We start from the raw sequence: 9,415 nt of genomic DNA, 5'->3' as shown, positions 1-9,415 counted from the left end.
ATTTTGTTTCTTCCCAACAAATAACAGAATATTTGATTTGGTGACACTTTCTACAGAATATAAGTAAATTACGTAGAATTGTTAAAAAAGGAATGGAGCCATGATTTGCTTATCACAGGTGAGCTGGTGTGAGTAAATGCTTTATTCCTCAATGAGAAGTAGGTAAACACCATATTCCCCAAATAAGAAGTAAATTCCCCATTTACCCACATTTACCCTCGACTTTACTATTGTTTCACTGGCAAAATCATGGGTTGAACATTTTGAGGGACAACCCTAGAGAACAGGCTGTGCATTTAGGGATTAATCCTGGCCCTGTCACCATGGCATAAAGGTGGGGCATGATTCTGGGATCAGGCACACGGTGTCATGCCGAGTTCAGCTCCCAGGGGACACCTCCTGTCATGGCAGCACACAGGAGATAAGAGGGGGCCAGGCCTGGGTGAGCGGCTTTGCAGATTGGCCAGTGTCCAACCTTTATGAAATAGGTGCATAAGGGAGCATGGAGGCTACTCCAGAATTAGCCTCCATGCTGTGGGTCCTCAACAGGTTCGCAATCTGGAGTAGGGGAGGGCAGAATTTCCTCCTTCTGCAGTCCTTCCTCCATGCAGTTGCCCAGTTGCCAGGCCTGGGTACTCAGGCAGAGGATTTACCGTTTAGCTATGTCTGAGCAGTCGTTTACATCACTGCAAAGTGAGTGCAAAGCACTAACGAATCAGAGCAGTAGTATCCTACCCTTGGTAGGGGTTGGGGGCCTGTGTTACCCCTAGGAGGTCAAACTAGATACACCGGTGGGTCCTTCTGGCAGTAGGCTCTATGACTGCACACCTGCTCTGCACTCACTTTGCGCAAGGGACATTGTAGGGGAGAATCAGCTGCGTTTGATTCTAAGCTGGAGGCACTTTCTGACAACTTTTCACGAGAGAAAACAGGACAGAAGAAGCAGGGAGAAAACTTAATTCAAACTAAGAATTGGAATCTGAACAACTTAAAATACAAGCGTACAGTTCTAGTGAGATCAGAGACTTCCTTTAGGTAGGTAGGAATGTGGATTTCTGAAAATTACTTTAAAGCAATCACAGCTAGGGCAGTGGCACTTACCTGAAGTATCTGGAGGGGAAGACATTTCTGAATTAATATCTGTATTTGTAAAAACCTATATATATGTTTACCCACTTCTCTGGATACTATGGTACTCATGCTACCCAATAAGATGTCATTACCACCTATACCAAGTGGTCCTTCCACTGTAATTTTACTATTTGCCTCAGCGTTAGACAGGGAAAGAATTATACAACAAGCAAGGGATTATTTTATATACACTATTGATTGTGGGATCCATATTTTTCCTGATCTTTCCAAGGCCACTTTGGCTAGAGAAGGACATTAATAACACTTAGGACAGAGTTTATTGCATTAGGTTATTCTGTGTCCCTTTTATATCCTACAAATCTAGGCTGTCCGAGGACAATAAAAATATTTATCTTTTGATTAGAGTGACTGCAAGGAATTTCTTGTCTCTCAAAAGAGCAATAAAGAGGCTGTTTGTAAGGTCTTAAAAGTGTCTCTGAATTAGATTTAAAATTCTATATTGCAGTGGTTAAGTTCTGTGGATAACTCTTTTTGATCCCTTGTACTGTTGACTTTAGTGCTTTTACATCCCTTATGTTTAAAATGTGATTAATCATTAAGAAGGTTGGGTTTAATTTTCCCCTCTTCCTTTGATATCTTTCTTCGCCAAGATATTTAATGGCCTGTAATATTATTGTACTTTGTGTTCGAGTCTTCTTATTATAACTTCTGAAATCATAAATATTTTTAAAGCTTTGTAACTTAGTTCTATGAAACTTTAAACAAAGCTTGTTCTGTTATTTTCCTGCATACACACTATTCAATACTTACCTGTAAAAAAGGGCAACACCTGCATTGAGTAATGTTTGCAGTCCAATATTTTGTAGAAAAACTGACTTTTTATAAATTAGTTCTAAGATCACAGAAATACAGGGGGGAAATGTCATTTTCCCCATGTGTCATTTTAATCATGGCTGGAGGAACTATTTGTTTTAAATGCACACGTTTGCTCTAAAGTGATAAGGAATACATAATATTGGAGAAAAATCTACTTACTGTGTTATGATCTAACGCCCATTGACTGAAGTCAATAAAGTCACTTACTGACCTCAGTGGGCTTTGGATCAAGACATAAGTCAGGAATCAGCCTTCTACTGGAAGGCATCTCACATCCGTTACACACAGTAGTTAAAACCAGTTTTTAATATACCTACATGTTAACTGATCATGGAGCAAGTGTTGTAACAATAACAAAAAGTTCATATCCTCAGCTCAGTGTTATAACACTGGGGGCTTCTGAAAATATTTGCTTTTTGCAGCAATTTCCATTAAATAGCAAATCCTTATTACTTCATTGTGGTATTGACGACAATAGCATTTATAGAGGTCCAGGGCTGTATATTCATATTCATATGGAAGTTACACCTATTTCTAGGAATTCTGATAAACACAAATTGAAACGTCACACAGGATGCCGCAGCAGGGACAGGTGAAACAGTGCACTCTTTTGCTGGACCTTTACTTCTTAAACCAACCATTATTTTGTTTATTTAACGTACTTTAAAAGCAACAGAACTGTAAGAAGGCTCATCTCAGTGAGATCAATGCAGTTTTGGCCTTAGGTTATAGTTGATGCCATCTTCCCTGTAGCTTAAAGATACTTCAGGTCTTGTGAACCTAGGTGTGAATTCCCAGTCCCCATATTGCACTGAATCCTTGGACCCGTCCTGCCATAAAGTGATTGGGCAAGTTTCAGTCCCCTCCAGAACACACCGGCATGCCATTCACAAGCAGCGGGGGAAATGTCCCCTAAGTGGACAGGTGCATTAGGACCATGGGAACAGAGCTGTGCAGAAGAGGCTGTTTTAGTGTTAGGTGAAATGCACTGAGATGTCCCTGCAACCTATGCTCAAGACTGGACTTAGATAACAAGATCACCAACACGTTAAATGAAACCATGGGGTGGGATGTTAATCAAATGGGCAGGTGATCTGCACTGCCTGTGCTGAGTGTATCTATATTGAATCTCCAAAAGGGGCAGCAGTTTAACTTGCCTTCAACTCCAGGAAAGTTCTTGTGGACCATCTCCAAAGCTCCCTGCACTGTAATCTTCCTGTCAAAAGCAACTGCTCACTTACTCTCCTTTAGAGGAGGTGGGGGACTGCCCACACCCTCATCAAGCCTCTACCTGATGTTGTCTAAGGGGAAAAACAATAGAAGAGAATTGGCAGTTTTTCAGAGAGACATTATTAAGGGCACAAGAAGAAACTATCCCACTGTGTAGGAAAGATAGGAAGTATGGCAAGAGATGACCCTGGCTTAACCAGGAGATCTTCAATGATCTAAAAATCAGAAAAGAGTGCTACAAAAAGTGGAAACTAGGGCAAATTTACAAAGGATGAATATAAACAAATAACACAAGTATGTAGGGACAAAATTAGAAAGGCCAAGGCACAAAACGAGATCAAACTAGCTAGAGACATAACAGGTAACAACAAAACATTCTACAAATACAGCAGAAGCAAGAGGAAGACCAAGGACAGGGTAGGCCCGTTACTCAATGGGGGGGGGGGGGGAATAACACAAAATATGGAAATGGAAGAGGTGCTCAATGACTTCTTTGTTTTGGTTTTCACAAGAAGGTTGGTGGTGATTGGACGTCTAACGTAGTGAATGCCAGTGAAAATGAGGTAGGATCAGAAGAGGCTAAAACAGGGAAAGAACAAGTTAAAAATTACTTGGACAAATTAGATGTCTTCAGGTCACCAGGGCCTGATGAAATGCATCGTAGAATACTCAAGGAGCTGATTGAGGAGATATCTGAGCCATTAGCAATTATCTTTGAGTGGTCATGCAAGACTGGAGAGATTCCAGAAGATTAGAAAAGGGCAAATATAGTGCCCATCTATAAAAAGGGAAATAAGGACAACCCAGGGAATTACAGACCAGTCAGCTTAACTTCTGTACCCAGAAAGATAATGGAGCAAATAATTAAGCAATCAATTTGCAAACATCTAGAAGATAATAGAGTGATAAGTAACAGTCAGCATGGATTTGTCAAGAACAAATCCTGTCAAACCAACCTGATAGCTTTCTTTGCCAGGGTAACAAGCCTTGTGGATGGCGGGGAGGGGGGGGGGGGAGAAGCGGTAGATGTGGTATATCTTGACTTTACTAAAGCTTTTGATACTGTCTCACATGGCCTTCTCATAAACAAACTGGGGAAATGCAACCTAGATGGACTACTATAAGGTGGGTGCAAAACTGGTTGGAAAATCGTTCCCAGCGAGTAGTTATCAGTGGTTCACAGTCATGCTGGAAGGACATAATGAGTGGGGTCCCGCAGGGATCGGTTCTGGGTCCAGTTCTGTTCAATATCTTCATCAATGATTTAGATAATGGCATACAGAGTACACTTATAAAGTTTGCAGATGATACCAAGCTGGGAGGGGTTGCAAGTGCTTTGGAGGATAGGATTAAAATTCAAAATGATCTGGACAAACTGGAGAAATGGTCTGAAGTAAATAGGATGAAATTCAATAAGGACAAATGCTAAGTACTCCATTTAGGAAGGAACAATCAGTTGCACACATACAAAATGGGAAACGTCTGCCTAGGAAGGAGTACTGCAGAAAGGGATCTGGGGGGTCAGAGTGGATCACAAGCTAAATATGAGTCAACAGTGTAACGCTGTTGCAAAAAAAAGCGAACATCATTCTGGGATGTATTAGCGGGAGTGATGTAAGCAAGACACAAGAAGTAATTCTTCCACTCTGACTAGGCCTCAGCTGAAGTATTGTGTCCAGTTCTGGGCGCCACATTTCAGGAAAGATGTGGACAAATTGGAGAAAGCCCAGAGAAGAGCAACAAAAATGATTAAAGGTCTAGAAAACATGAACTATGAGGGAAGATTGAAAAAAACTGGGTTTGTTTAGTCTGGAGATGACAAGACTGAGATGGGACGTGATAACAGTTTTCAAGTATGTAGAAGGTTGTTACAAGGAGGAGGGAGAAAAATTGTTCTTCTTAATCTCTGAGGATAGGACAAGAAGCAATGGGCTTAAACTGCAGCAAGGATGGTTTAGGTTGGACATTAGCAAAAACTTCCTAACTGTCAGGATGGTTAAGCACTGGAATAAATTGCCTAGGGAGGTGGTGGAATTTCCATCATTGGAGATTTTTAAGAGCAGGTTGGACAAACACCTGTCAGGGATGGTCTAGATAATACTTAGTCCTGCCACTAGTGCAGGGGACTGAATTAGATGACCTCTCAAGATCCCTTCCAGTCCTATGATTCTATGATTATCTACATCCTTGCCACTCACAGGCCGTGTGTGTGTATTGAAGAGGGGGTGCAAGCAGATGGGAACTCAAATCCTCAGTGGACTGGCCAGGCTAAATTTTAACATATAGGGAAGGTGAAAAGAAAAAAAGCGAAAGTCTAGAAATTCTCTCAAAAGAGAAAAACAACAGCATTTGCATGACTCCATCCTACACCACAGGGTTAGTGTGGGGCAGGTGGAGAAACAGGTCTGAGTGGAGGAGATAGTGCATTTCTGTGGGTAGCTTGGCTTTGTGTGTATAAAATATCTGCTCTGTGTTTGCAGCATGCATAGGTGTGGGTGCACATGGGTTTCTGTGTGCGGCTCTGGGTACACGTGTACAGGTGTATCTGAGTGTGTGTTTCCCTCTGTCTATTGTTGGGTACACTGCTGTGTGCATCGCTCTGTGTGTGTGTGTGTGCGTACAAATATCTGCTCTGTGTTTGCCGCATGCATAGCTGTGTGTGCCCATGTGTTTCGGTGTGTGGCTCTGGGTGTAGCTACCTGTAGATGTGGACAGGTGTATCTGAGTGTGTGTTTCTGTGCGCATAACTGGGAGGGTGTGTGTGTGTGGAACTGGGTGTTTCAGGAGGTACCCTGTGGTGTCCCTCTGAGGGTAGAGCGGCGCGTGTGTGCACGCGTGTCCGTGGGGGTATGTGCGGGTGGGCAGTGCCTGGCCGGGCGCGTGGCGTGGGGTGGCCCAAGCCGGCGGCACGTTCCCTTTAAATGCAGCCGGCGGGGAGCTGTCAGGCTCCGGGCGCTGCCGGCTTCCTGCAGGATGGAGCCGGGCGGAGGAGGCGGAGGGGGGCCCGTGCTAATTACATAAGCAAAACGTAAATAATTCGCGGGAAAAAGTGAAAAAGATGGCGCCCCGCCTCACCCGCCTGCAGCGCTGCTAGCCGGGGCGCAGCCGGGGGCGGCATGGGGGGGACCCCGCGCCCCAGGCACTGAGCCGGCCGCGGGCAGCGCTCTGCGCCCCCCGCCCGGCGCTGAGCCCCGAGGACTTGGCGGAGCGGTAAGGGGGGTCCCGGGGCGGGGGGGACCCCGGCGATGGCTCGCGCAAAGTTTGCAAGGTGATCACTGGGGGGCTGCACCGACCTGCCGCTGCCGGCTCGGGGAGGGGGTGTCCCCGCTTGGAGATCCAGGCGAGAAGGAAACTTCCCCCCCCCCCCCCGACTTCTTGTATCTCGTAGGTTTATCTAGATTTTGGGGGGGGGGTCCTTTGGCAGATCCTGACATGCCCCCCGGCCGGGCTTCGCCAGGGGCTGAGCCTGCTTCCTCCGGGAGGGGGTGGGGGGGTGTTGCATTAATTTAAACCCCCCCGATTGGAACAAGCCCCTCTGCCAGAGCGATTGTTAGTTCAGGCACGTTGGCAGCTCGGCGGCTGCTGGCCGCCGCAGGAAAGTTAGCGAGAGAGGCGAGAGCGGTGCCTTGTTCCACGCGAGTTTGGGCCCCGCGTGTCTGGGACGGGGTATGCGCCGCAGCCGCCCCCTGCCCTGTCGGGGGGCCCGTTTGCCGCTTGACTCCGGTTGGCCGGGGACCGTGTGTGTCTCACCCCCCCCCTCGTCCCCCCCAAAATGGATTTAATTTTGAATGTTTTTGAATCAGCCAATCACAGCTCTGTGGGCGACCGGCTCCTAGGTAAGTGCACGCAGCAGGGAGATTTGTTGCAGAGTAAGAAGGGGGGGGAGGAAGGGACATAGGGGAGGGTGTGAGTATAGCTGGGTGCCCCCCCCCAATTCACAGCGCTGCCCCCTTCTCTCCCAGCGCTGGGACATGGGGCACCCACCCCCATCCGATGCTCTTTTCCACCCATCGAGGGGGAGGGCTGGGGGGCAAGCGGTGCCCCTGAATGAACCTGCCCTTGCTGAAGCAGGGGAGGCTGGGGAGCCGGCGATTTGCCAGCTGCACTTCCCAAAGCACCGCAGAGCCGCGAGGACCTGGCTCGTGTCACCGCCCGGGCTGCTCCCTAGCCTGGGCGTTGGGCACAGACCCGTTGTGTGCCCGTCCGATTCCCATCTGAGCACTGGCAGAGGCTGCCCTTTGGAGGGCTGAGTAATTAGCGTAGGAAGCTTTTCCTTGGAGAGGCCACAGGGTCCTTCCCGAAAAGGGGATTCATGTCTCTGGAATGTAGGAGAGTCTCTGACGTTCCTCGGGCTGGCAGCGATTTTTCATCTTCAGATATTCGCTTCCTGGCGCGAGCGGCAGAGGCATTGCTTCTATTTCTGCTGGGGATGGGGGCCCAAATACAAACACTCCTTTTTAACTTCAGTGAAAGGAGAGACCGAGTGTTCCTGGGCGGGCTGCTCTTCCTGTCTTTAGCTATATTTTCTGTGAGATGCAAAGAAAAGGAATATGATTCCAGCCATTATTCTGGAAAACAAGGGAGGTATTTTCAGTTTGGGACTGACTGCCTTGGACTTGCCTGGAAAGGTGCCTTGCTCTCTAGCAAATATTTAACAAGCTGGGAATGTGTCATTTCCCAGGAGTAGTCCAGCTTTGCTTGAATAGGGCCAAATCCAGGGGGGAATCTAAACTGGTGTTTGTCGATTCCTCTTCTAGCCCACTTGGTGTGCAAGTTATACCTATTTAGACTCACCTGTGAATCCTCAGGAAAGATTTGCATTGCTTGGGCGTATCAGGCAATGCCAGGGGCCTGTGTGAGAAAAGATCATCCTGATGATTACACTGAATTAGGGGTTCCAGTCCCTATTCTGGCAAAATTCCCCCTGATGTCAAAGGGATCCTCTCCTGAGTGAAGGCTGCCTTTGATTGTTAGCTGGTAATAATAGCTAAAGGCTGGATTCTCAGACTTTCCCTGTTGGGTAGCATCTTACTTCACAAATGGTCCAGTGAGGAGGGCCCAGTGAGACTAGAGCTGGGAGAACCGGTACGGATACATGACTTGAATCTTTGCCCTGAAACTAGACATTTATGCGTGAAGGATGGGGAAAGGAGATTTTTTTTTTCTTTCCATTCAAATGTTATTTTTTGCATGCTTTCTGCACTTCCGGGTTCTGTCCCAGAGCACAGACACCAAGAGCGAGTGAGGCTGCTCTCTAGGAATTTCCGGGCTAGTTCTGTGGATTCAAGAGGTTAAGATAGTTGGGAAAAGAAACCTTCAAAATGAAGTTTGCCCACTACTCGTGGATGGGAGTTTCAAAAGCCCTGACCTCCCTTGCTTTAGCCTTTCTGTCTCTGTAACTCTGGTACCTGCCATCTGTCTCAGAATAATAACCCTAATAGTACTTGTTTTACTAAACTGAAGGCCAAACCAAATTCCCACTGAAGTCAGTGGGTGTCTCCCATTGACTTAAGGGGAAACTGAAACATAGTCTGGTTTAATATGAAAACAGATCAGAGGGTGACTTGCATTTTTCAGTGGCATGTAGCAGCTCGCTGATGTGATTGCCCAGAGATCATGCTGTATTGCGGGGTTTGCTTTGCTTGGCTACATTTTGGACAGACTTGCCTGAACTTTAGTTGAGAGACTCGCTAACCACTAAAATTTGTCTCATCAAAGCTGTAAATCTTATTGGTAGTTTGCAGGGTGTATTCATGTTTGCGTGCAAAGTCCCCAGGGTAAAACACATTGAGTTGTTTATATTTTAAATCAATTCCAGGGCATAAACTAAGGCAGAAGTGTGTTTTGCAATTAAAGGGACAGTATCAAGATAAAAATCGTATATCACTCAATGATGTTCTCTCATCTGTGTTTACTAATGATATCGATGATTATTAAAACTGAAAGTATTTTAAAAATCAAATTTACTTGATGCCATTTGTTTACTTTTTGCTCTTTACTTCTTTAGGGGAGTGAAACTTTCTTTAGGGTCAGTATCACTTTCTGTTTATAGTCAGTTTAATTTTCATGCTGGTGCCTTGGTCAGGTGCTGCTGGATTTGGGGTTTATTAAAAAGTGCAGAGAAATGTTTGAATTAAAATGCACAGAAATAAAAAGTAAATTCTGTCAACCCTTCAAACGCATGCCTTTTGGCCAAAGTATTTCAGATCTGACGGAG

General features: G+C 46.0%; 1 protein-coding gene across 4 annotated transcripts in view; it reads left to right on the top strand.

Moving 5' to 3' along the window:
* The first annotated feature begins 6,076 nt into the window (after positions 1-6,076).
* PHF19 (PHD finger protein 19) overlaps positions 6,077-9,415 on the top strand; it is a 29,407-nt gene continuing 26,068 nt past the window's right edge. The window contains exons 1-2 of one of the 4 annotated variants that reach the window (XM_065572652.1): positions 6,317-6,408; positions 7,002-7,034. The gene's annotated coding sequence lies outside the window, so the exon portion shown is untranslated. The other 3 variants (XM_008169463.4, XM_005299460.4, XM_005299461.4) reach the window with 3 other exon arrangements.

The sequence above is a fragment of the Chrysemys picta genome, chromosome 18, assembly GCF_011386835.1.
Source record: "Chrysemys picta bellii isolate R12L10 chromosome 18, ASM1138683v2, whole genome shotgun sequence".
Taxonomy (NCBI): Eukaryota; Metazoa; Chordata; order Testudines; family Emydidae; genus Chrysemys; species Chrysemys picta.
This window is presented reverse-complemented; position numbering and strand designations above follow the sequence as displayed.